Source organism: Balaenoptera borealis (genome assembly GCF_965194805.1).
Source record: "Balaenoptera borealis genome assembly, chromosome: 1".
Classification (NCBI taxonomy): Eukaryota; Metazoa; Chordata; class Mammalia; order Artiodactyla; family Balaenopteridae; genus Balaenoptera; species Balaenoptera borealis.
Genome location: NC_138860.1, coordinates 98,230,764 through 98,257,457, shown reverse-complemented (window position 1 = coordinate 98,257,457; position 26,694 = coordinate 98,230,764). Strand labels below are relative to the sequence as shown.

General features: G+C 49.2%; 2 long non-coding RNA genes across 2 annotated transcripts in view; both read right to left on the bottom strand.

Annotated features, from left to right (window-relative positions):
* LOC309634317 overlaps positions 1-26,694 on the bottom strand; it is a 143,618-nt gene that overhangs the window by 101,821 nt on the left and 15,103 nt on the right. The window lies entirely within an intron of this gene.
* LOC309634299 lies at positions 13,938-26,630 on the bottom strand. Its single transcript, XR_014247950.1, has 2 exons — positions 15,347-26,630; positions 13,938-14,965 (listed from the first exon to the last, which is right to left on the bottom strand). It is a non-coding gene; the product is annotated as an uncharacterized lncRNA (long non-coding RNA).

Below are 26,694 nucleotides of genomic sequence, written 5' to 3'. Positions count from 1 at the left end.
CTGCTGCGTGGCAGAGTTAGAACAGAACCTACGTATCCTGGCTGCTGGTCCAGGGTTTTCTCTCAACAGTGCTCCTCCCTCAGGGTCTGTGGGCCCCTGGTGTTGCTAGGGCACCCTTGGCCCTGGCCCAGTTCTCTCTACAGAGCTCTGGCTCCCCACCCTCGATTCTTCTTTCCCTCTACCACTGCTTCCAGCACTTTCTCCACTTGGGGGGTTCCAGACTCCTGCTGACTCGGTAGCACCTCGCTCATCCTCAGCCTGGCACCAGACCAGCCATTCAGCCCATCCAGACCCTGAGCGTAGACATTCTTTCCCAGCAGGGGCAGAAGCAGTTTGAGGCTCGCATATCTGGGCAGCTGTTGCCCAGCTCGGCTCTGTAGAAGACAAACCAGGGGGGCCTTTTCTGTCATTTCTGGGCAAAGCCATGGCCCTCAGAGCTGGAGTCTCTTCAGAGAGGCAGAAGGCCCATCTCAGCTTCAGGAGGTGGGGCTGGGTGGTGAGTGAGGGTCCTGCTGGAGCAGGGTCACCTGCCCTGGGCCAGTCAGACGGGAGGTTCACCCACCCTCCTCAAGTAGAAAAGTGGAGGCCAGAAGCCCAGAGGCAATAGCCCAGAGGCCAGGACTGTAAGATCCTGTAAAGTTCTGAAACATTCCTCAAACCCTCATGTGGGATGCTTTTGTTTCTCCCTCTGCTTTCCCTGAAGGAGTTAGGGGTGAACCCCTTGAAAGGCATGTCTTCAGGTTGGGAAGGGAAGGAGAGCTGGGTGCCTGTGTTCCTTTTGCGCCCAGATGAGGTATGGGGAGGGTTGGGGGCAGATGTCCAGGCTGAGAGAAGCTGGCTGTGCCCCTGCACGGGGGAGGCTGCCTGGGCCTGAGCCAGGCCTGTGCTGGGACTCTGTTAGCACTGGAGCTGCTGTGAGGGCTCAGACAGGCTGGCACTACCCCGAAGCCTGGCCTGTTCCAAGAAAACGCTCTAAAACCAGTCAGTGACCCAGGGGAAGAACATCCTGCAACCTAGTTTTACTTCCTTTCAAAAGTTACAGCCTCCTCCGGGGTAGAACCTAGAAAAGAAGAAAGCACACCACAGACACACACACACACACACACACACACACACACACACACACCCCTCTCCCTCCCTTACCATGGAGTATGGGCTGCAGACCCCTCACCTCCCTGGGCCTGTGCCGTGGAACACACACGGGGTCTTGAAGACTCATACGAAGCCCACCCAGTCACACACAAGCATCCGCAAACACACTCCGTCACACACTGTGACTGTCAGCAACACGCAGCCACAGAGTCACTCATAACCACAGGTGACCGTGCATTCACACGTCGGACACCCGAGCACGTGAAACCATTCACGTCGCACACAGTGGGGCTTCACCGCACACACTCACACTCACCCGTTCACCTGCGTGTGATCACACACAGCTGGGCACTGTGACACACAGGGATTCTGAATCCACACAGTCACGCACAGACTCATACCACCCTACACAACCACAGTCACACTCGGGCACACTCATGGGTAAGTGGAACGCACAGTCACAGGCAACTGCACACAACCAGACACCGTCACGGGCAGTCCCACGGAACACGAATGACAGGGAGGCCCCAGATGGTGCTTTAACACAAGCAGCAGGGGCAAGGGGCTGGGGGGGCCTCGTTCTCTGAAATGGGGGCTGGTGAGGGTCTGGCCGTGACTGAGTCGGGGACAGAGGGGTCCACTCAGCCCCCCAGATGGTCCACTTCCTGGTCACCCCTTCAGAGTAGCAGAAGCTGGGAAGTTAGTCGGCTCCACTTCCCGCCCAGCAGGGCATTCCTGGGTCCTGATGCAGTGTCCGCAGCCTCCTCGCTCCCTCCCCTTTAGCCCCGCTGGGTTTCTGGCAGGAAGCTTGGACCAACGAAGGGACTGCGGTGAGTCAGCAGGAAAGGGCTCAGGGAATGCGGGTGGGTGACCAGTGGGGCCTGCAGTTGCTGAAACTTCTGAGGGAGGAGCGGCTGCCCTTCATCGTGAGGGGCTGCGCACTGGAGTCACTCCTCCAGGGGAGAGAGGGTTACGGGCACGGGACGGGGTGGTGATGGCCATTTCTCAGGCAACCCTGTGTGCAAGGAAGCAGATGAAAGGGGCCATGCTCCCCCAACAGGCTGCCCTCGGGCCTCCCTTGCCTGCTGTGGGCTCTGCCCCCGCGTGGTCCTCAGCTGGGCTTGGCCCACACGCAGCCCTGCGGCCCCAGCACCATACCCTGCTCTCCACCATCACTGACTCATTCATTTATTCAGCCATTCGTGGAGCACCTCCCACACCAAGCTGCATGGTCTGTGCCTTCCAACGGGGAAGGTCACCTAAAAGATGAGTCCAGGGCAATGTAGGGACAGAGATGTACACACACTATTGGGAAGCTGCTGGGGCTGGCTGCTTGCGGTCCTTGACCTCCAACCCCTGCAATGGAGGCCAGGATGGCTGCTGATGGTGGTGCCCTTCCCTTAGGGTGTTCTTGACCTCTGACCTCTCCCAAACCAGGCAAGCAGCACAGCCAGGATAGCCCTTTCAGGGAAGGCACGGGTGGGCACGACTGGTAATAATATGGCCCTTTTCATTTTCCCAGGAGTCAGGGAAATACTTTTCCAGACCTGAAGGACAAAATTTTAAATGCCACATCTGAAGGAAACCTTTACAAAACGACTTTCCATCTCCTGCAGCCTGGCAGAGTCCCCACAAGCATTCTCCTTGCTGTCTCAGGGTGATTATTATGAACTTCCCTTACCACCAGACCAGATGTGGCGATCCTTTCTTGGGCTCAGAGTAGGTGGCCAAAAACACTCATGGAAGGAACACACGCTACTGAGCCCAGACCTCTGGGCAGAAAGATTGGAAAGAGGTGGCAAAAGTACAGAATGCTCCCCGGCATGGGGTATGGGGTTTGGGGAGTGGTGGATGCCGCAGGGGTCTCTCTCTCGCTCCCTGAACTCTTCTCAAGAGGAGCATGACTCTTCGTGTCCTCCTTTCTTCTTCACTGCAGGGCTCAGCTGCTTCCACTCCTCTGGGTACGACACCGCATCCTCCCAACATTGTCTGAAGGCTGCATCCCAGTCTCATTTCATCCCCCTTTCCTGGCTGTCCCTGAACGTGAAGACAAGCACCAGCCATGTTCCTTCTAATCTCTTCTAATTGCTCCATGGAAATGATAACAGCAGGAAAGTTATGAAAGTTCTGGAATCTCACAGAGTTCTTACATCCCAATCTACTATCCATTTGAAAAAAAAGAAAATTCATCACTTCACATATATAATGCAATTTTTAAAACTCCAGATAGGTGAAATATTTAAATATAAAAAGACACCCACAGGTGACCATTTTTTTGTTGTTATTTTAGGGTGAGTGAGACGTTTTAAGCAGAAAACCAGAAAAGCCTGATATGTTGAACCACATAAAATTTGTAAAGTTCTGACAACAAAAGCTCTATATACAAAGTCAAAACACAAAGAACAAGCTGGAGAAAATATTTACAACAGATTGAACAACGGGTTTATACCCTTAATCTACAAAGAGCTTTCACAAGTCAACAACCAAAAGATAACTCAGTAAAAAAAAAAAGAACAAAGGACCAGCAGGTAATCCATAGACGAGGAATTATAATTAGTTAATATGTGTGTGTGTAAAGATGTTCACTCTACCTTACAGTTTTAAAACAAGAAATTAACTCTGTTGGGATACAAACATTAGAAAGATGGGTAATATTCAGTATGTACTGACAAGAGGTGAGTTAATGGGTCTTTTCATAGGCTGTATTGTTGGGAGGAGACGTGGGTAAATCCTTTGTGGAGGGTACCTTAGCAATGTCTATTAAAACTTGAATATGCAAGCCCTTTGTCCCAACAGCTCTATTTCTAGGAACTTATCCTAGCATACAGGTACGTGCTCACACATCAGGATGCTCATGGTGCGTTTTGGGGGAGCTGGTGTGAAGTTGCTCCTCACACACTTGTGCTTGGGCTCTGCCCCCTCGGGACTCTACAGGCACAAGGGTGTGGGCGTTACACAGCCCAGAAAACCCACTTTTTTTTCCCTAAGCCAGGCTGCTTCGAGCCCATTCACTCTTAACGATGCTCATGAACCCCTGCTGGTTACCTACTCAGTTCCCACTCCTCCCCTTTCCCAACCTCCTAATTTTTATTGGAAAAAAATCCCCCTACTTTGGGAAAGCCATCTGCTCCTCTAACCCCAGAGGATTAAGCCCTCTGGAAACTCCAGAGCTCGGGGTGGAGGGAGACATGACCTAGACTAAATCTGTCAGGACATTCCGACTCCCCACCACAGTGATTGGCTCAGTGATGAGCACATGACCTAAACTAGTCCAGTCAGGATGCATCTCAGGAGTTTTGCTGGACAGAGTCTAGGACAGAGATTTTTCTTTTTCTATGAATAGTGTCATGAGTGAATGTGGGCCCTGAACTGCTCTAGGTCTTTTCACTATAAGGAAGAAAATGATTTTGTGGACAAAGCCAACCTACAGAGCAGGACTGAGCCAAAAGAACCACAGAAAAACGGAACCAGAACCTAATGATATGAAGAACCTCTGGATCAAACTACACCTGAATTCCCACTCAGCCCCTAGGCTTTTCTGACACGGGAAGCAATACATTCTCGCTATTGTCTAAGCCAGTTGGATAGGAGATGTTTGTGTGCTTGCAGTGGAAGCTCCCCACAAACACAGAGCCCCTCCCCCTCCCTGACAACTGGTTCCTTGTCTCTGTGAGGCTCAGTCTTAGAAAACAAAGGCCTATTAATTCTTCCTAGGAGTTAGGGAAACCCTGACTTTTTTTTACCCTAGGCTTGATTGCTTTGGAGTGAGTTGGGATGGAGGGCGAAGGAGAGAGAAAAATGCCTCCCCATCTTTGTGAGCTTCCTGTAGCAACGTGGGCAAGTCAGATATTAATATCTCACTGAATTATCTCACCATATTTGTTTCAGCTGAAAAATTAGAAACAATTCAATTGCCCATCAATGGGTAACTACTCATGGTCCATCCTCAGCAGCCTTTAGAAATATGGAGGAAATGGTACATGTACTGCCATGAAAGGCATCCTAAATACATCATTTATTGAAGAAAACAGGTTGAAGGACAGGATGAGTAGTATAATCCCACTTCCGCATGCTAAAATTATAAGTATATGGGTCTATCTGAATAGAAAAAGTTCTAGAAAGAAGATCACTTTATACAACAATATTTTAATTATCTCTAGAGGCTGGGATTCTTGAAGGATTAGCATTTTCTATTTTTTTCCATTTCTTTATTGAGTTTTTATGGTTCTGGCATCTGGTCTATAGTTCCCTATTTCCTTCTGTGGTGGTAACTGGAGGCCTTGCGGGAGCTCTTATTGCCTGAGTGTGCAGTCCAACATCCCCACTCCTCCCAGAAACTCCAGGCCTGGCCTGTTCGTAGATCCATACAAGACACCTCCAGGATGGGCAGGACATCAGATCAGTGCTGAGTTTTCAATTGTTCTTACCCTGGTGTATGGTGCCAAGGAGAGAGTGATAGGGTAGCACGCCAGGGCTGAGTGGTGACCTGCTGTCCGATTTTGTTGGAGGGAGACATTGGCTTGGATAGTAGGCTGAATAATGATCCTCAAAGATATCATATCCTCATCCCTTGAAAACTATAGATGTTACCTTATATGGAAAAAAGTTCTTAGCAGATGTAAGGTTAAGCTAGGGGTCCTGACACGGAGGGATGCTTTTGGATTATCCAGATAGGTTCTAAATGCAATCACAAGTGTCCCTACACGAGAGAGGCAGAGGGAAATTTGACACAGATAGAAGAGGAGAAGGCAGTGTGACCACGGAGGCAGAGGCTGGAGTGATGCAGCCACAAGCCAAGGAATGCCAGCAGCCACGAGAAGCTACAAGAGGCAAAGAACAGATTCTCCCTTAAAGTCTCTGGAGGGAGGATAGCCCTACGGACACCTTGATTTGGGCCCAGTGATACTGATTTTGGACTTCTGGCCTCCAGGACTATAAGAGAATAAACTTCTGTTGTTTTAAACCACCAAGTTCATGATCATTTGTTACAGCAGCCATAGGAAACTAACATAGCTTTAGAAAGTGAGGCATAAGTGTAGCTGTACAAAATGCTCTTCCCTGCTGATTTGCCTGCCTGATTAGACACCGCCCAGGCTGAAAAGAAAAGAAGGTTGCTTTCTCTAGACGCCCTTGAGAGAGTCCCAGAGACATCTAAGGGGCCCTGGCACTTGGGACGAGGAATCGTGGGGTTCCGTGGAGCCCACCCTTGGCTCTCTACTAGGCCTCAGCTGGGGTGGGAGGCCAGAGGGTTTGCCTAGCAACCACAGAAGCGTAGCAAGACACCCCACTGTGCCCTGGTTTCTCTTCAGAGCCCCAATGTGTCTGTATTGTTAGAGTGCAGAGGCTATTAAAAACGTAACAAATATCAACCCTCTGCTCAAAATAACTTCCCAGTTTCTAAAAATGGAATTATATCCAGTAGTAACAGTTCTTACTCCCACAATAGTAAAATTTCTCACCCCCTCGTGCTCTGTGGGTTTGTGACTGGCCCAAGAGGGAACTACTATTAATGGCAATTTCCACCTGATGTAACACCCTTGATGACCCATCTGCCCATGGAGGGTGACAGTCCCTTGCATAACAGGCCTCTTCCCTTCCTCCCATGGAACCTCTCCGAGGGCATTTTGGTTTTGCCTGCTCTGAGATCCATAGTCTCTCTTGGGATATAAAATAATGATAGTAAGATAACTGTAATAATAAATCAACTGCTTATGTAACTCTTACAATGTGTCAGGCATTGTCTTAAGCACCTTACTTGTATTAACTCAGATATTTCTCATGACTATCTTATGTAGTAAGTACTATATTACTGTCCTCATTTTATAGATGAGAAAGCTGAGGCACAGAGAGGTTAAGAACTTGCCCAAGGTCACACAGTTATCAGGTAGCTGAGCTGGGGTTTGAACCCAGGATGAAGGGCTCCAGGATACGTACTCTCCCTTCCTATAGAATGCTGCTGGCTGGAGCTGGGGTGGGGAGGCTAATCTGGCCAGTGGCCAAGGCCTTTTCTCTGGGCAAAGTGAGCTGTCTTGGGCAGGACTTAGGCTGAGACTTGGGGCTCACCAGCAGGGGAGCCATCCAGCTTTCTCACGGTCAGGGCCGCAGTGGCCTATAGAGGCCAGCGCCCACCATACTCTCTACCTTGGTGCCATCCATCTTCTCTTCCTGTTGGGGGCTTTGCAAAGGCTGTGACCTTGAGCAGGGGGGTGAAGAGGACCAGTGCCCACACTGGCTGCACCCACACAGGGCCAGCCTGGCTGGTTGAGATGAACTTGAGAGCTTAGAACTTGAATGAGGAGTCCTGGTTCTCCCAGGTTTGAGATGAGGCATTACTCTCTCTGCATCCCAGACTTCCCCTCTCTAAGCCAAGGGATTAGATGTGCTTTGATATGCGAAATCCCCTCATAAATGCATAACTGCTCTACAATCCAAGTTGGTTTCCTGGGTTTCCTGAGAGAGGCAGCAAGGCCTAAACAGCGAAATCCAAGCCTCGTGTTCTGCAACTCGTGTGATATCACCTCTCACCTAGGCTCTGTTCCCTCACTAGCTAAATAGGGGTTAAAAATTACCCATCTCAGAGTTGTTGCCCGCCTTAAAAAGACAGGGCACCAGGCAGCGGGAAGCTCCTCTGAAGGTTGGAGCCCTGCCCCCTGGGACCCGCCAGAGAGGGGTTCCTGCTCACCTGGACTCAGAGGGGCTGGTGGTGGGTGCTGGGATCCTTGGGAGATGAAACCAGCTGGAAGGGTCGCAAACTGGACAGGCCTGACATTTTTTTGCCCAGCAAAAATAGCACATAAAAAACCTTCTGAGTGCCTCGGGCAGGAGAGGATGGGCCCCCCTCTTTAGTTCTCTCCCCACAGAGCCCCCCCTCCCCACTGTCTTAGGCAGGACTGCTTCATACACTTTGTAACTGCCCGGGTACAGCAGGCCAACGAGTTGGCCTTCAGAGAATCTGGACCAGAGGGTTTGGATGTCCCAGGGCGGCAGTCCTGAAGCTGCTCCCATCCTCAGCCCCATCCAGGCCTCGGCAGAGCCCGAGTGGGTGTGTTGTGAGGGAAACTGATCTGACCCCATTGCTCTCCCCTCTCCCCCATCCACTCCCCCAGAGACCAGAGCTCCAAGTCCAGCCCCAGCATGTCTGCTGCCTCCTCTCCTCTGTCCTGGGGTCCCTGAGCTCCTCTTTCCCCAGGGAGGGTCAGGGCAGAGGGAAGCAGCGTTCCTGCTGGGCCCATAGAGGAGGCTGAGGGCTGAGTGCACCCTGGCCAGCAGCCCAGGAAGCCTGAGCATGTAATTAAAAGATGTATCTTCTTGGGGTTGCTTCTGGGGACAAGAACTCCTGGCGTTGTCCTCGTCCTGTGACCTCTGTCTGGGCACAGACCTGCTGTCTGGCTCTGATCTGTCCCTTTAGGCAGGGTGGGCAGATCCATTTCAGCTGGTTCTGAGCACGGAGAGGACGGACTCCCCTTCTCTCCTCCAGGCCTCCTAATAGCCACCCCACAGGGTGATGGACATGCCTCCCATCCCCATACATCTTTGTGGTTGGTAAAGCACAGTCGCATCCATTCTGGCAGGATATCTACACAGAGCCACCCAGCTAGTCAGCGGTAAGCTGAGCCTCAGATATAACTCTGCTGAGTGTTGTACCCCGTGTTCATCCCTTCCCCACCCTGACTCCCCTGCTGGGAGGACCATGGGCTGTGGGGTTTGAGGGGGGGAGTGCAAGAGAAGAGTCCCCTGCCCCAGCACTAGACAGTGTTTTTGAGGAACCCAAGTGGTCTTGGAAAACTTTGGCCTTTGAAGTAAGACCATGAGAGGTCGAGTCATCATGGCTTTGGCAGCCCCAAACCACCCCACAGGTCCAGATCCACCTGCCAGCAGGAAGTGAGGCAGGTAAACGTCCCCAGTGGGAAAAGGGACACCAAGGGGAGGGAGGACAGAACAGGACAGAGGGGAAAGGTCAAGGGCTAGGAGCCTGGGCACCAGGGCAGTGGGGAGAGTGTTTAAGGGGATGAACCGGGGGGCTGACCACGTGGCCCTGTCTTTCCTCTTCTCTGTGGCTGGTCAGGAGCTGGGGGTGGGCATGTGCTTTCTGGGCCTGGTGGCCTGGGCATGGAAGCTGAGCGTGGCCATGAGTGGCGTGGGGAGAACAGTTAGGAGGTGTCAGTCAGGGTGGGGTGTCCACACACTTCGTGGAAGAAGTCTATGACGTGTGCCCTGAGCAGCTGGGACCAGCGGTGCAGCCTTCCTGGCCTGGGTCAGATGGCTCATCTTCCCCTCAGCAGGAGCACCAGTTTGGCTGGAGAGCTGGGCAGGTGCAAAGGGCAGATATGACTGGTGCAAGTGCGGTTGACAAGGCTGCTGTTCCTGAGGATGAGTCAGTTGCCTGCGCCCCGTGCCAGCGCCGGCAGCTTCCTGGGATTGGGACGAGGAATCAGGGGAGAGTGGGGGTGAGGGAGAGGAGCTGGGAGGCGCCGGGGGAGGCTGTGGTTTGGGAGGCCCCAGGCCAGCCTTGAACCCAGAAGGCACAGGTTCGGGAGCCTCTTTCTGCACAGCGGCTGGGCAGCCCAGGTTAACCCCTCCAGTGCCAACTTTGTCATGCCCTGCCCCCTCCCCTAGCCTCCAGGGGTACCCAGAGGCAGGACTGGGAGGTCAAGCTTTCATTTCCTTTCTCTCTCAGGTCAGCATAGCACTGGCTTCCAGCTCTCCCCCCCTTGAGAATCCCGGGGCCACTCTTTTTTTTTTTTTTCCGGGGCCACTCTTGATCTGGACGCCATGCCCAGGAGCCAGCGCCCTCCTCCAGACCTGCCTTTTCCAGTAGGCTCCATCTCTGTCAAGTGGCTCGGCAAAGAGATTAAATAACCAACCAGGATCAGCTGGCCTTCCCGGGAAGGTAGCTGAAGGCTTGGGCTCTGTCAGAGGAATGCAGTCTAATGGCAGGACCCCGGGGTGGGAGAGCGGGGAGCATGGCCGTGCAGGCAGGGGCTGTCTGAGGCTCTGACACCCAGGAGGTCTGGACAGCAAGCTGGGGAAGCCTTCTCATGGGGCTCCATGGAGCTACCTTCTGAGGGTCCCACATGGGAGTGGGCTGGCTCTGTAGAGCGGAGGGCTGGGGTGTTGGCCCTTGGCTTGAGGGAGGGAGGGCAGGAGGACTGCTGGTGCCATTGTCTTTATTAAACACGGGGCCCCAAAGGTCAGAGTGAGCCCCTGGTTCAGGCTTGGCTGCTCCCCGGCTCCATCTAAGGGTGGGAGGGAGGTCTGAGGGACCTCTCTCGGGGCCCCCCCTTGCCTCTCTGGGGGTGGGGAGACAGGGACAGGGGTGAGGGGGAAGGTGGCTTTAGGGAGATTCCATGCACAGTGGAAAAAAAGGGCTGAGGTAGGAAAGATGACTGACTGCGTGAGCTGTCCCTTCCCTGAGTAAAGCAGCGAGGAGTGGGTGGAGCTGAGGGGCTGCTGAGTGAAGTTCTCAGGGGGGAGGGCCAAAAACGAGGAGGACATGTGACCCTCGGGTGGCTCAAGGGCCAGTGAAGTCACTCTTTCTCCTGGCCTCAGCTTCTCCATTCTCTCAGGATGACAGGGTGCCCTCCTGATGCAAGTTCCTTCTTACTGACACAAGACCAGTCACCCTGGACAGCCAACCTTCCTTCCTTCCTTCCCTCCTTCCTTCCTTCTCTCCCGCCTTCCTTCCTTCCACACACAGCCACTGAGGAGAATGAGAAGCAGTGTCCCTTTGCTGGTGGTGGGGGGTGGAGGCCGCAGGTACACACGTGTTGCATTCTCATGCGGTGGGTCGACATCATAACCTGCAGAGGTCCAGGGGCAGAGAGATGTGGCGGCCCTGAGACAGGGGTTGGCTCTGTTCGGTCATGATGGGGAGGGCTTCACAGAGCAGGTGACTTTTCTTAAAGAAAGGGTAGTGGGACTTCCTGGTGGTCCACTGGTTAAGACTTCGCCTTCCAATGCAGGGGGCGTGGGTTCAATCCCTGGTCCGGGAGCTAAGATCCCACATGCCTCAGGGCCAAAAAAACCAAAGCATAAAAAAACAGAACCAATATTGTAACAAATTCGATAAAGACTTTAAAAATGGTCCACATCAAAAAAAAAAAAAAATCTTAAAAAAGAAAGGATAGTGACTGGCTTCAAGGAGAAAATGGGAAAGGACCTTCCAGGCAAAAGGCAGGGACCTACCAGGGCGGCAGTAACTAAAGGAGGCACAGGGAGGGAATACCTGCAGCGTGATGAATGCCAAGCTGTAAATAAGCGGGGTGACTGCCTTAGACGGGGAGGAAATCACCAACCCATCATCTGGACTCTTCATCGGGTGAAGAGAGAGGATGTTGGTCTAATGTAAAGAGTGTGGGGCCCGGAATGTGACAGGCCTGAGTTCCAGTCCAGGTTTTACCACTTAGCTGCCCAGGTTGGGCTGGGCAGTTAACATCTCTGAGCCTCAGTTTCCTCATCTGTACAATGGGATCATGGTGGCGCTGGGGTTTCTGTAAAAATCAGCTGTGACAGTGCTTTGCAAGCTGTCAATAGCTCTACAAACTCGAGGCCCTCTTGAGATAGCACCTCAGCAGTAGCCCACTTCTGCATTGACCTTTTGGGGTGCCATTTCCTGGGAAATGGCCACAGAAGGTTGCTCTCACCCAGGCAGGCTAGTGTTTTTGACTTTCACCATACTTTCTGTGGGGTCACTTTTTTGGGGATCAGCCGCTGCCTGCCCAGGGTCTCAGGGGCCTGCTGTGGAGAGCTTGGAGGCAAGGGGACGGGAAGCCTGAATCTAGAACTGGAGGATGTTCTAGTGCTACTTCTGGTCTTCAGGCCATGAGTGCTGGGACAATGAGGCCTGAGAGGGTAGGGCCAGTGTAGCCACAGCAGGACAGGGACCCTGTGGCAATGGGGCACCAGGTGAGTGAAGCCAGGAGTGGGTTAGAGACATAGTGGAACCGTGAGGATGTGGAGAAAAGGATAGAGTGAGAAACAGATGAGAGAGGCAGGCAGAGCGCCTGACCCTCCCTCGCCCCTCCTCCACCCCACCCCTTAGTCACAGCATCCTCAGCTTTGGGGCTGCCTCTCGGTGGGGAGGAAGGAAAGGGCCTGTTTAGCTTGAGTGCCTGTTGATGCCTCTTCTCATGCCGCCTGCCCCATGCTGTACTATGGTAGCCGATTCAGTTCCCTCTGACCCCCAGGTTCACCCTGCCTCAACCTGGGCAGTATCCCTGGTGGTCTGTGACTCAGCAGTTCTTTGCCATGGGTGGGGCCCCAGCTGGCTACTGAGTTCAGATCCCCCCCAGAGCTGAGGCATTGCCCAGAGCCAGGCGATCCTCAGCCCCAGGCCTGGCTCCTGCACCCTCTCTAAGCCCCTCGTCTGTTCCAGTGGCCCTTGAGGCCCCTCTGTCAGCCCCGCAGTGGCGCCAGGACAGGGTCGTGCCCAGTGACTCAGCCTGGCCCTCTTCCTTGCACTGAGTAGGTGCTGTAAATATTTGTTGAATGGAATTCTTGCCTCTGGTTGGGATTTTCCACAGGAGCCACATAGCTGTTCCCAGCTCTGCCGTGGGCCTGACCCGTTTCTGCGTCTGCCTGCACACATGCCACGCCTTCTCTTCCCTACCACACCCTGTCTCTCCTCAGACACCCCTGCAGATTGCTCCCCCAAACCTCCGTCTCCCAGAGGTCCTCTCCTTCCCCACCAGCCCCAGCCTCCCCACGGGCCCTTCGATGGCCTGGGAGCTCTGGAGGCTGCACCTGCAGGTGCTTGGTGGTCTCTGCCTTCCGTTCCTTCGTTTTTGTCTTTCCTCCCTGCGTGCCTCGGTGGTGTGACCAAGGAGAACAGGCCCTGGCACAGAATCTATCGTGGAGTTTTGCGAGTGCCCTTGTGTGATAGAAGGGCAGAGGGCCAACGTCGGGCTGAGACGTGAGACCAAGACTTTGGTGTGGGGAGAAAAAGGTTCCTTCATAGGCCAGGTGACCACACATCCTGGTTGCCCAGGGCAGGTCTGGCTCAGGCCTGCTGCCCTGGACTAATTATTTAATAGCTCTGTAGGTTCTACAGTCACCCTAATCAGAGGGGCTGCCGTGGAATCAGGGCATGGGAACTGAGCCCCTGTCATGCCTCCAGGGCCCAGCAGGTTCACACGTCTCCCCTCTTGAAGACCATACTGAGCCTTCAGGCTCACCACCCAGCGGAGCACCGCTCTCCTGACTGAACCAGGGTTTCAAGACAGAGGCACATTCACGAGGCACACAGTAACAGGACAGGCCATGGTTCAACGGCAGTGTGAATTGCAAGGGGATGTGTGACAAGTGTATGAGCCTCCAAGAAGGTCAGGTAAGAAAGGAAGAGAGCTTTGCAAGCCCTGAAGTTCCATAGTCATAATAACAGGTACCTAACTATATCACTAAGCCACACCATGACAGGGAGCGTATCATTATCTCCATCTTATAGATGCAGAACTGAGGCACAGAGAGGTTAAGTGACTTACCAGAGGTCACACAGCTAGTAAGCCAGGTTTCAAACACCAGAGCCATGTTTTTATCCACTATGTTACAGTACCTCACATCTGATGCTTCAGTAATATCTACCACAGGGATTTTGTGAAGGCAAAATAAGACCAAATGTGTGTTTGCTTTGTAAACTAGAAACACTTTTACAAACATTAATGAATTGTAAAGTATTTCGGAAATAGCTAACTTGTGACAAACTATGGAGATACAGTAGAAAATAAAAGTATATGCAAACTTCTCGCAAATCCATTGTCTCAAAACTAACCGTAAAGTGAGATTATGAATTTTTTCCTTTCTTTCCCTCCTTTTCAGATGAATAAATTATAATAGAATTGCTCTGATGGTCAGTTTTAGTCATTTATTTTTATGATCAGTATCACCATCAAATCCATTCGACTCTTACTCTAAAGTGTCTCTTAGCTGGAGCCCCCCTTACTGTTTTCTAGGGTGTCATCCACCACGGAGCCATCTTCACATCATAGCTAACTTACTACAAGAGCTTCCTAGCCAGCACTCTGCTTCTGGCTATTCTTGTCTCACATCCATCCTTCCCATAGCTGCTTGAAAATTCAGCATGGTTTTTACCATTCCCCAAAAGGGCCTACATTATAGCCAATGAGATAAGGCAGAACACAGAAATAGAAAGTAGGATAATGAAAAAGAACTGGCCAGTTTTTCATTATTTACTGATGATACAATTGCAAACCTAGAAAACCTGAGAGAATTCACTGAAAGGCAAATATTTTAGGTGGCTAAAAACCAACAGTTGACACTTTTGTAGAACATACACTGTACCAGGCCCCATTCTAAGTGCCCTACATGCGTTGCCTGGGAGCAGGGGACCAGTGTCCTCATTTTGTTGACAAGGAAACTAAGACAGGGAAGTTCAGTGGTTTGCCCGAAACCCAGGTGGTTTGGTCCCTGGATCTGCTTTCTTGGCTACTCTGCCATTAACAGCTTTCCTATGTACCAGCAATTACTTCATACAAGATGTATTAGGAGGGCAAGGTATAGACATAATAGCCATCAGAGGTGCTGGCGTCTCCGACTTTGGTGTCTCACTTTGTCACCTGTGTCCCATAGCAGCTGTGTTTGTGCCCAGAGTCTCACACAGCCTCTCACAAGATAGTCATCAGCTTCTGGCCCTTAGGCCATTACCACCAGGGCCCCCAGGGAGCAAAAGGAGAGGAAAACTGCCGTAGCCATTCATCAGCCTTGTCCCTGCCTTAGTGAGAACACCTTTGTCCACAGCAGGCTGGTTTGTAAAGTTGCAACTCTGCCTTCAATAGCCACAGTCAGAGTCTTCTTGAAATCATAGTTCCATCTCAAGAGAGGTCCTTAGGTAGTTAACAGGCCCATCTGGGGAGTTCCTCTGGAACAAAAGGAGAGTGTGCCCTAAATGAGTATTGCAGCCTCCACTTCTTATCAGAAAGCAATGCCTTGCAGCTATGCTGGCCGGGCCCCTGAGAGCAGCAGTGGTGGCCTCCGAATGTCTCAGGAGCCCAAGGAGGTGTCGGTGGCACCATCTTAGTTTGCTAGTAGAGTGCACGTATTATGGTTTCCCTCACACATTTGGGAATTTCCCCAGGGCTGAGACAATATCTCCTCCCCGCTCTAATCGTTTCTACAGCACCAAATAACACTCTGAAAAGTACAGGATGCTAATTGGCCGATTGACTAAGCTATGGCCCATGACGCTCCCTCTGGAAGAAGTTGGAGGAAACAATATTTATCGAGCATCTTTTATACATACCCAGTGTGGTAGGTACTGTCACATGTCATCTGATTTAATCTCCATGGTAACCTTCTGGAGTAAGTGTCATCAGAGTCACTATAGACGTGAGGAAACTGAGGTTCAAAGGGGTCGAAGAAGTTGGAGTAAATAGCGTGGCTGAGGATTGAATGCCAGCCTGTTGGCTGCAAAGCCCACGGTCTTCCCATTGTGTTATGATACTTCCAGAGTAAGACCCTTTCTTTGCAGTCTTGCTGAGGAGATGTAAAGTTGGAGGGCGTGTGAGTTAAGCATTTCCTCAAAAATATCAACAAGGCAGCCATGGTGGGACACTCACCCACAGGGTGAGAAAATTCCAAGAAAGTGGGACTCTGGGAGGGGGGGTAGGGGGAAGGGCAAGACTTCTAAGGACTAGTGACTTCCTCTGGGATGTCACCAGCAGCACTAGCAGGAGGGTGGTGGAAGCCCCATCAGATGGCGCTTGTGCAGAATGCTCCCTGGGTGGTGTGAGCCCCGCGACGCCTGCCCCCGGCCTGCCAGCTCTCAGCTCCTCTGCTCTGAGCCTGTCTGCGGGATGGGACGGCCCCACTGGGAGACTTGGACCAGTGGCTTTCCCAGCCCAGGGTCTTTGCCGCTCCTAAGGCTGAACCCACAGCTTCTCTCCCTTGGGCCAAGTTAAATGCCAGGATGCTGATAGCGTAAACAGGAAGGAGGGAGTTTGGATTTAGGAGAGGCTGGGCCTGACGGTCAGCCTGTCCTCCAGGAGGAGGGGGAGATGGTAGGGGCTCTGCGTCTCTGCCTGCTCCTCTCCCATTCCAGCTGGCTCTCTGGTTCTTCTGCAGTTCCCTGTGGCTTTTTCAAGGGTGTGGGTTTGGCTGGAGCAGGACTGGGTGAGAAAAGAGGGACTTGCTGTGGCACTGGACGTAGGAACCTGTGGAGGGCAGGGCCGAAGCACCATGGCAGCATATACTGAGTTCCTTCCATGTGACAGGAGTGGCGCTGAGCACTCATGTAAATACATCATTTCTCGGAACCCTCACAGCCTCCTAAGAGCTAGCTACTCTTACTATCCCCATTGTATTGATGCGGAGGTCAAGACTTAGCAGAGACTGGAGCCGGATCTGTCTGCCTCCCGAGCCAGTGACCTTGCCCACTACGGTGCTGGGGCTCTGTGGGGAGGTGTTCTGAGGAGAGAAAACAAGAGAGCCTGGGAAACTCAGGCAGGGCAGGCCGGCCCACAGTCAAGACCACTGTAGTCCTGGGTTCCCCATTCCTTTGGCCCCTCATCTCACCACTCCTGTCTGCACTCTCCTCCAGCAGGTCTGTCTCTTTTAGGTACCTTCCTGCTGTGCTCTTAGCCCCAGTAAAACCTGCTCTCTGCAAGGGGCCTGATGGTTCACCAGTGACTCAGAAGGCAGCTGAGGTGCTCTGGGAGAAGCATCATGCATGGAAGATCTGGCTCTGAGTCCTTCCTGGGCCATTTATGACACAGAGGAAGATAACTTGGGAGAAAGAGCCTAGAAAATGGCTTGACATAAAGTAGGTGCTCATTAAAATGTTCATCTGTAAAAGCAGAGATGATAACCCAACCTCACAGTCTGTGATAAGGTTGGATGGATATCCTGTATGCGAAATCTCTAAGGAAGCTATAAAGTTATTTAATTGTAAGAGTATTAGTATGATCTCAGGAATGTGTGTTTTATGAGAGCAAAACCTTGAGCCAAGGGATGAGGCCTTGACTGGCTGGGGAGTTTTCCTGGGTACAGAAAGTCCCCACCGCTTCTCTTGGAACACACCGAAAATCCCACAACTTGTCTCTGGCTGTCTTCTGTGAGGCTGGAAGCCAGACTGAGCTGGTAAAAGACTCTTACAAGGAACCCCAAGGCTGGATCCCTCAGAGCTTCAGAGAATTTCCCAAGGAGCAGAAAGTCCTGTTTTCAGAGGGTGTAACTTAGGTTTAGGTAGCAGGAGGTGGTCCCCAGAGAGAGGCTCACTGTGATTGCACCAGGATCTCCCGGCAGTACCACCACATGTCTGCAAACTGGCTCCGGTAGACCAAAGGACGGACAGACAGACAGACAGACAGGAGTGCAATGGGAGGGGGCCGTAGGTTGTATACTGCTCATGGAAGGCACAGCTCTTTGGACTCCCCTCAATTTCCACCAGGCACTTTACTCCCAGCTAACCCTCCTGCTGGCACTAAGAACTAGCTATTTTCCTGTTGAAAGCACTCAAGCGTCAAGGGTTGACGTCACTCACCCAAGTCGCAGGGCTCTGAAGAGGTAGAGTAGGGATTTAAATCCTGGTTTGTCGATCCAGCACCCAAGTTCTGTCTGCTAAATGGTGTAGCCTCCAAGTAGCATCATCTTTCATTTTTTTTTATTTTAGATTATGGTATAAAAACACATGACATAAAATTTATCGTTTTAATCTTTAAGTATACAGTTCAGTAGTATTAAGTATTTTCACATTGTTGTGCAACAGACCTTTAGAAGTTTTTCATATTGCAAAACTGAGTCTCTGTATCCATTGACTAACAGCTCCCCATTTTCCCCTCCCCTCGGCCCCTGGCCATCGTCATTCTACTTTCTATCTCTATGAGTTTGAGTACTTTAGATAGGTCATGTTAAGTGGAACCAGACAGTATTTGTCATTTTGTGACTGGTTTATTTCATTTAGCAGCATGTCTTCAAGTTTCATCCATATTGTAGCATGTGCCAGGATTTCCTTTTTTTTTAAAGGCGGAATAACATTCCATTGTATGTATATATCACTTTTTTTTTTCTTTTTTTTTTTATAAATTTATTTATTTTACTTTTGGCTGCGCTGGGTCTTCGTTGCTGCGAGCAGGCTTTCTCTAGTTGCGGTGCGCGGGCTTCTCATTGCGGTGGCTTCTCGTGTTGCGGAGCACGGGCTCTAGGCGCGCGGGCTTCAGTAGTTGTGGCTCACAGGCTCTAGAGTGCAGGCTCAGTAGTTGTGGCGCACCGGCTCAGTTGCTCTGCAGCATGTGGGATCTTCCCGGACCAGGGCTCGAACCCATGTCCCCTGCATTGGCAGGGGGATTCTTAACCACTGCACCACCAGGGAAGCCCTATATCACGTTTTTTAACCCTTCTATCCTTCAGTGGACACTTGGGTAGCTTCTACCCCTTGGCTATTGTGAATAATGCTGCAATGAACCTGGGTGAACAGCAGCGTCTGTTAAAGCAAAGATATTTGCATGTGCACACATGTACACGGAGACGTGAACACATACACAAGTGAGTGGTGTGTAATATGCCTCCACCGAGGCATAACCTGCCTTTGGTAATACCGCAGAGCCAACCAACTCTTTTAAGCTATCACATTTTCGTGGAATAAAGTCACGTTTTAAAAAACTCTTATCAAATTAATAGGGCATTAAAATACAACAGAAATAGTCTTTCAAAAATTTTTTTGAAATGTTTCACTGAGTTCAAAACAGTGGATCTATTTTAGTAATTAAATTGGTTTGGGACTTAAGCCCTTTTTTATTAGTTTCATATTTTGAAGCTGCCAGTCAGATTTTCTCAGGGCTCAGGCAGTGGCACTTGGCCATGAGGTATGTTTGGAAGGACAATGTCCCTCTTCAAGGATGGCCTGTGCCGTTTTACATGAAGATGGATGTCAGGAAGGGATTCAAACAATAAGAAGTACAAATACATTTTATTATCTCAGTCCTGAACACATAAACACATGTATCTAACCGAAACAGAAGTTTTCTGAAATAACACTTAACCTCACTCCATGTAATGCACTCACATTTTCTAGCCCAGTGTTACTTGAATTGTGGTCTGTGAACTGCTTATCAGCAGCCAGGGAGGAAATAAGTGCAGAAATTCAGCGTACAGCACATGAAAAGATGCCTGACATCATTAGCTATCAGGGAAATGCAAACACAAACCACAATGAGATGTCACTTTACACCCACTAAGATGGCTACAGTAATAAGTATTGATGAAAATGTGGAGAAATTGGAACCTCCATACACTGCTATTGAGAATGTAAAATGGTGCAGCTGCTATGGAAAACGGTATGGCAGTTCCTTAGAAAGGTAAACATAGAGTTATATGACCCAGCAATTCTACTCCTGGGTGTATATACCCAAGAGAAATCAAAACATACCTTCACACAAAAACTTGTACGTAAATGTTCATAGCAGCATTATTTGTAATAGCCAAAAGATGGAAACAACCCAAATATCTGTAAACTGATGAATGGATAAATAACGTGATACATTCCAATGATGGAATACTATTTGGCAATACAAAGAACTGAAGTACTGATACATGCTACAACATGCATGTACCTTGAAAACATTATGCTAAAGAAAGAAGCCAGTCACAAAAGATCACATTATTGCATGCTTCCATTTGTATGCAATGACCAGAATAAGCAAATCTATAAAGATAGAAGTAGATTAGTGATTGCCTAAGGCTGGGAAGAGGGGGTCTGGAGGAAAAAGGGGATTAACTGCTAAGGGGTAGAAGGCTTTTTTCAGGAGTGATGAAAATGTTCTAAAATTGGTTGTGGTGATGGTTGCACAACTCTGTGAATATACTGAAAATATTGGCTTGTACACTGTAAATGGGTGAATTGTATGATATGTGAATTATATCTCAGTAAAGTAGGTCTTTTTAGAAACTTTTATAGCAATTTGACATTACTGTGACATCTAAGAGCATGATCCTTTTCCTAGTAATTAATTTTTATTGTCTTGTATTTTACAAAAGTATCAGTCCATGACAGATTGGAATTAAAAAAAAAAAAAAAAAAAAAAGCAGGCCATCCATGCAAAAGGCACTGCTTTAGTCTATTTCATTATTTTTAAAAATTCATTATCCACTAGGGGGGTTGTGACCTATAGTTTGAAAAATACTAAAAAGTATTGCCCCTGAGCATAGCAGCACCCAGGCAGGCAAAGTCTGCTGTGTTCAGGGTTCTCAGCAATCCATCAGAGACAAGAGGCATCTTCAGGATAAGCTAAAAGGCATAATCTGTGATCTGACTCCTACCCACCCTTCCAGCCCCATCTCTCACTGTGTTCCCACACAGACCCTCTGCTCCAATCATACCCCACAACATGCTTTCCCAAACACGCCAAACGAGCTCAGATTCCAATGTCTCTGTAGATGAGGTTTCCCCTGCCAGGGGTGATGACACTCAGTGCCACCCACCTGGAAAACACCACGTTATTCTCCAAATTGCAGCCCAGATATCATCCTCCCTGTACCTGGACCTGCCCCCTCTTTGCACCTCTTTTCCCAAGTCCATAAAAGTATCCATTACACAGCATGGCCATCACCCGCCTGCCAGTCTGTCTGTCCCAGTAGATGGTAAGCTTCCTGAGGCCAAGTGTGACTTTTGGTTCATCTTTGTAGCCTGGCCCTCACTAAGGGGCAGATGTATGATGAGTGTCCAAAGCATAAATGTGGGATAGTTCACCCCAGTTTTTATGAAAACCAGGATACTTCCTGGCTCCGACACCAGCACAAAGAGCCAGGCAGAGCCCCCCCTTCAAGTAAATCCTGCTCACCCACATCCTTGGCCTGGGCTCTCCCTTTCCTTGTGCTTCTGAGCTGCATTTCCAGCACCATGGGTTTCCATGGTGACCCTGGTTTCCTGGCTGCTTATATGTCTTTCCTTCCTTGTATCTTCCACCTTGGTACCAACTGCATCAGACTTCTCTTTCTGTTTCATACTGATCATATCTAGGGCCACAGTTTGTATCATTTCCAGGCTTCTTTGATATGACAAATTCTTACTTTGCACTGTGCCTCTCAGGGGCAAAATGTTAGCTTCTAAATTTATTACTCAAAAGAGAATCCTCCCTTTTATCCCTCTATTTGCCCTGATTTTTTTATGTCCAGCTGGACCCAGACTGCTATTTATGATGCATGATATTATGTTAACCTTGTTTCTCTCTCTCTCTCCCTCTCTCTCTTTCAGGCATGCGAATCATTTAGCACCATTGAAGTGTAAAAGGTCAAATTACTCCTGGCTTAGGTGAGCGGTACAAACAAATTAAGGGAGACAAGCAGACTGAAACACATTGTTGAGATGATTTTGATAGGCAGAGAAAAGCAGGTGGAACTAAGCCGCATTAGGTCAAGGTTTAGCACAAATTAGAAGTAACCTACATTTCATTACTATTCAACTTTCAAGCTGAGTTGAAACTGAATTGGTGTCTCCGCCCCAGTAATGAGGCAGCAGAGTAGATCCCTCAGGAGCAAGGACTCTGGGACTGGGATGTGTGGGCTCGTACACTGGCTCTATTATTTACCAGCTGTGTGCTCTTGGCCAAGTTACTTAACTTCTCTGTGCTCCTAGTTCCTTTCTGTAAAATGGGGCTAGTAACTGCATAATTTCCATAGGGCTATCATGAGAATCAAATGAAATAACACAAAAAAGGCACATAACACAGTGCCTGCTTATAGTAAGTGCTCAATTAATGTTAGCTGTTATTAACTGTTTTTGAGTTCTACTCTGCATGTACTCATTAAAGCTAAAGATTGAGTAAGATGGGAGGGAAGCAAGGATTGATTTCACATGTGAAGCCTGCGCTGGGCCCTGCCTCTTGGTAGACACATGACACCTCATTTAATTTTTACAATCACCCTGTTAAGAGACATTGTGTTACTCCATTTTACATCAAAGTTTGGCTTAGAAATGTTGGGTTTAAAGAAAAAAAGCAAAGAATGCTACTGTCTGAAATAGGGCAAAACAATTGATGATTTAATGTTCTGTCAACAATTTCTCTCACCCAAGGTCAAAGTGAAAATTAGTAGGAGGTGATGCTTGATTACCCATCTAAGGATATGAAAATGCTGGCCAGAGCTGGTTCCTGAAACACATTCTTGTTCTATAACAGAGAGCCTTCCCACATAACCTCTCAATTTAGTCATTAAGCCTCTAAGCAATCCTGTTGAGAAGGGAATTATAATGTCCCCAGTTTATGACTGGGGACTTGCCAACTCAGAGGACCAGTGAGTGACAGAGGAGTGCCTGGAACTCAGGTCCTTTGATGAACATTGGCTATTGATCACAGACAGTCCCACCCAGTTGACGGCTACAGTGGCGCCAAGTTCAGATCCCTGCACAGGCCGTGGTGGTTTTTCAAGGGAGGACACTCCCGCTCTTAGTGTCATGCTCAGCCAAGAAAGCGTCACTCCTGGGTTCCTACACACAGGCTCACCCTGCTAGGGCAACTGGGTCGGGAGGCGACAGTCAAGTCACCTCTTCACAGGCCCCTGCCCTCCTGGTGGCAGCTCTTGGTGGCCCTTCCCACCAGTGGTCCTTAGGTAGGACCGTCAGCTCACCAGAGAGGTTCTCATAATCTTGAGTCTAAAAAGGGGAGGGATTGGGGTAGTGATTCCTTTCCTCCTCCTTGGCACGCAGGACATATTTATTACACTGAATTTCACTGAATCTGATTCCAATCCCAAGAATTTCTCGTGACTCATGTAAAATCTGAAACTGCCTCTGGAAATTCAAATAACTTTTCTGTACTCCTTACAGATGATTTTGAATCATCTTAGAAGTTGCTCAATTGGGTGAGTTTTAAAAGGAAAACTAAACTTCCTTAGCTGAAGTCTGTGTTTCACCCAGTGACAGCTTCATTGTTTTATTACCTCCATCCTCCCACCTTCCGCTAAACCATAAACACTTTGGGAGCAGGAAAGATGTTTTTCATTATTATGCTCCCCGTGTCCAACACAGAACCTGGCACCTAGTGGAAGTTAGACAAATGTTGGCTTGATGGATGAAGGTATAAACGGATGGGTGGAGGGTCAGATGATGGATGAATGGCAAGACAGACACAAGACCTGTGGCTGGATAGGGGAACGCGGCCACAGCATGACAGATGGCTTGCTGGTAGGGTTGTGGCAATGCCTCAAGCTGCCTATTAACAGCGGACTTTGGCAGCAAACCTGATAGAGGAGGCGTTTTCTGTTCTAGCTGTTGTCTCCCCGACCTTCTCCGCTGGGCGTGCCAATCAAGCCTCTGTCTGCTCTGCTCTCTCCCCTGGGCTGACATCCCGAAGTCATGAGGGCCCTGGCCAGCTGCTCCACAGCTATTCCAGCTCTGCCACCCTACCCCTGCTCTGCCTCTACCTGGCTTCTTGTTACTCAGGCCTGTCTGTCCTGATCCAGCTCGGTGCTGCCAAGGTCCAGGGTATGGTTGGTTGGTACTAACTGATAGAATGTTCTGCATGGTACCGAGCTGAAATCTTCGTATTGGTAACACCATCTCTTGGTTCTATTTCCATTCCCTGGGGCAACACAGAATAAATCTACTCCATCTTCTGCCTGAGGCTCCTCCAGTGTTTGAAGACAACTTTGAAGACAACTAACATGTCCCCTTAAGACTTCTCCACTCTAGGCTGACAGCTCCAGTCCTGGCGAACAGTTCCTCAGGGTTCTTGCTTTCCAGATGCTCACCACCCTAGACATTTTCTGGTTTGTCAAAGTTACCCTCACATATTCTTTCAGAAGGCTGATGAACTGCTTCAGATTGAAGGACACCAAGGAAACATGACAACTAACTGCTATGTGGGAACCTGGCTTGGGTTCTGGAACAGAAAAGGGAGATGAGTGGGACAGTTGACCTAACTTCAATAGGATCTGCAAATGAGTTAAGAGGATCAATGTTAATTTTCTGTTGTTTTTTTTTTTAACAGAAAGCTACTTTAATTTTTTTTTATTTATTTATTTGGTTGCACCGGGTCTTAGTTGCAGCAGGCAGGCTCCTTAGTTGCAGCATGTGAACTCTTAACGGCGGCATGCATGTGGGCTCTAGTTGCCTGACCAGGGATCGAACCCTGGCCCCCTGCACTGGGAGCGAGGGGTCTTATCCACTGCGCCACCAGGGAAGTCTCAATTTTCTGGTTTTGATCATTGTACTCCGCCTGCGTCAGATGTTAACATAGGGGAAAGCTGGGTGAAGGGTATACAGGAATTCTTTCGGCAATGTTTTTGTAAGTCCAATATTATTTCTAAATGAAAAGTCCAAAGATAGTCTTTGCTATGTTGTGTGGGATTTGCATGGTATGGATGTAGCTAAGCTGGAGCTACGGTCCCCAGAATTTCCTTCTCTGCATACCTTGCGGTTGGCGTGGGCCGCAAGAGCCTTTGCAGGGGAAGGGGAGTGAGGAGCGCTCAGTGTGGCAGGCCTGGGGCACTCTGTCACCTGCTGGTTTACCTTGACGGCGGCGAGCGGCAGTAGCCACGTCCTTATCTCCTGCCTGGCCTGCTTCAGATCCTCTGATTCCTCGGTGTGGAAGGACAGCATGGGGAAAGAACCGTTTGGAGTCTTGAGGCTGCTTGTTTCATATTTAATATATGCTGAGCATTTTCCTAGAAACTGCTTACCTCCCCTCGCCAATACACTCACTTCTTACTCCTGTGTATCAGAGCAATTCGCTAATCGTCTGGTCTTCCCAGGAAACACTTTGATGACCTATATTCAAATCATTTTCACCTATCTGTAAGGAACTTGATTAATGAGTTAGTTGTTATTGGTACAGCTGTATCAGTGCGATCTAAAATTTTATTACCTTTTTGAGTAACCATGTCACATTGCTGCCTTTTAAACTAGCGTCAACTATAAATCTCCAGAAAATTTCCCATGAATTGTTCTCAATCCAGGTCACCTCCAGTTCATTCTTGCAACTGACTTTGGGAAACTAAAGGTTTAACTTTACATTTTTCCCCATAAAATGTCATCTTGGGGTCTTTGTTTCATCATTCTAGCTATTCTGATTAATTTGAATGTGGGATCTGTCATCTATTATATTATCCCTACCAACTCTGTATTACTTATACATTTGACAAGAACACATTCAAAGTCTTATCCAAGTCATGATAAAAGCACAGAGTCATGCACTCTTCTGTGGGTCAGCATTAATCAGTCCATCCCAATGAGCGTGAAGCTGGTTGACAACCCTCATACTTGTATTATCATCTAACCTACATTTCTCTAATTTAGCCATGAAAATACTATAAGATGTCATTTCTGCATTTTCTTGTTTATCCAAATAGCTAAGACAGCTGTTTAATAAGCTGTGACTAGCGTAACTTGCTTTACCAGATTGGGATTCAAATAACATTCACATCATTTCTTACTTTTCAGATTACTCTCTTGAATCCCCATGCCGCAGAATCAATTTGTTTCTAGGACCGCTGTAACCAAGTACCACAAACTTGGTGGCTTACAACAACAAAAATGTATTCTCTCATAGTCCAGGAGGCCAGAAGTCTGAAATCAAGTAGCATCTGTTCCATGCCTCTCTCCTAGATTCTTGGGTCTCCCAGCAATCCGTGGCGTTCCTTGGCCTGCAGGTGCATCACTACAGTCTCTGCCTCTGTGGTCACGTGGACTTCTTCCCTGGGGGTCTTTATGTATAATCCTCTCTTCTTACAAAGATACCAGTCTTATTAAATTTAGGGCCAGTGTGACCTCATCTTAACTAATTACAACTACAATGACCCTATTCCAAATAAGGTCGCATTCTGAGGTTTCAGGTGGACGTGGATTTGTGGGGGAGGTGGAGGGAACATTGTTGAGTCCAGTACGCCAAATCAGCAAAAATTTCTATCTCCCTGCTCCCTGTGTATGGTTGTACAGTTTGGGCAGTGATTTGCCAAGGCAACCCAGGCTCTCTCTGCTGCTGCCACTTATATCGCTGCCTAAGGAAGAAGGCCCCACCCAGCTTGTGTGCATTAATGCCACCAGCCCACCCAGCTCTCTTCACAGGCCATGGCCAGTCTTCCCTGGCATCAAGCTTACATAAGAATGTGTCACACGTGGGCTCCTACTGAAACCGTGCAATTCAGATGGGGCTTGAACCCAGCCAAAACCTAGAATGGGACTTGAACCCAGCCAAAACCTAGATTGGGACTTGAACCCACTGTCTTTCTTTTTTTTTTAAACATCTTTATTGAAGTATAATTGCTTTACAATGGTGTGTTAGTTTCTGCTTTATAACAAAGTGAATCAGTTATACATATACATATGTTCCCATATCTCTTCCCTCTTGCATCTCCCTCCCTCCCCCCCCATCCCACCCCTCTAGGTGGTCACAAAGCACCGAGCTGATCTCCCTGTGCTATGCGGCTGCTTCCCACTAGCTATCTATTTTACATTTGGTAGTATATATATGTCCATGCCACGCTCTCACTTCATCCCAGCTTACCCTTCCCCCTCCCCGTATCCTCAAGTCCATTCTCTACGTCTGTGTCTTTATTCCTGTCCTGCCCCTAGGTTCTTCAGAACCTTTTTTTTTTTTTTTTTTAGATTCCACATATATATATATATGTTAGCATACGGTACTTATTTTTCTCTTTCTGACT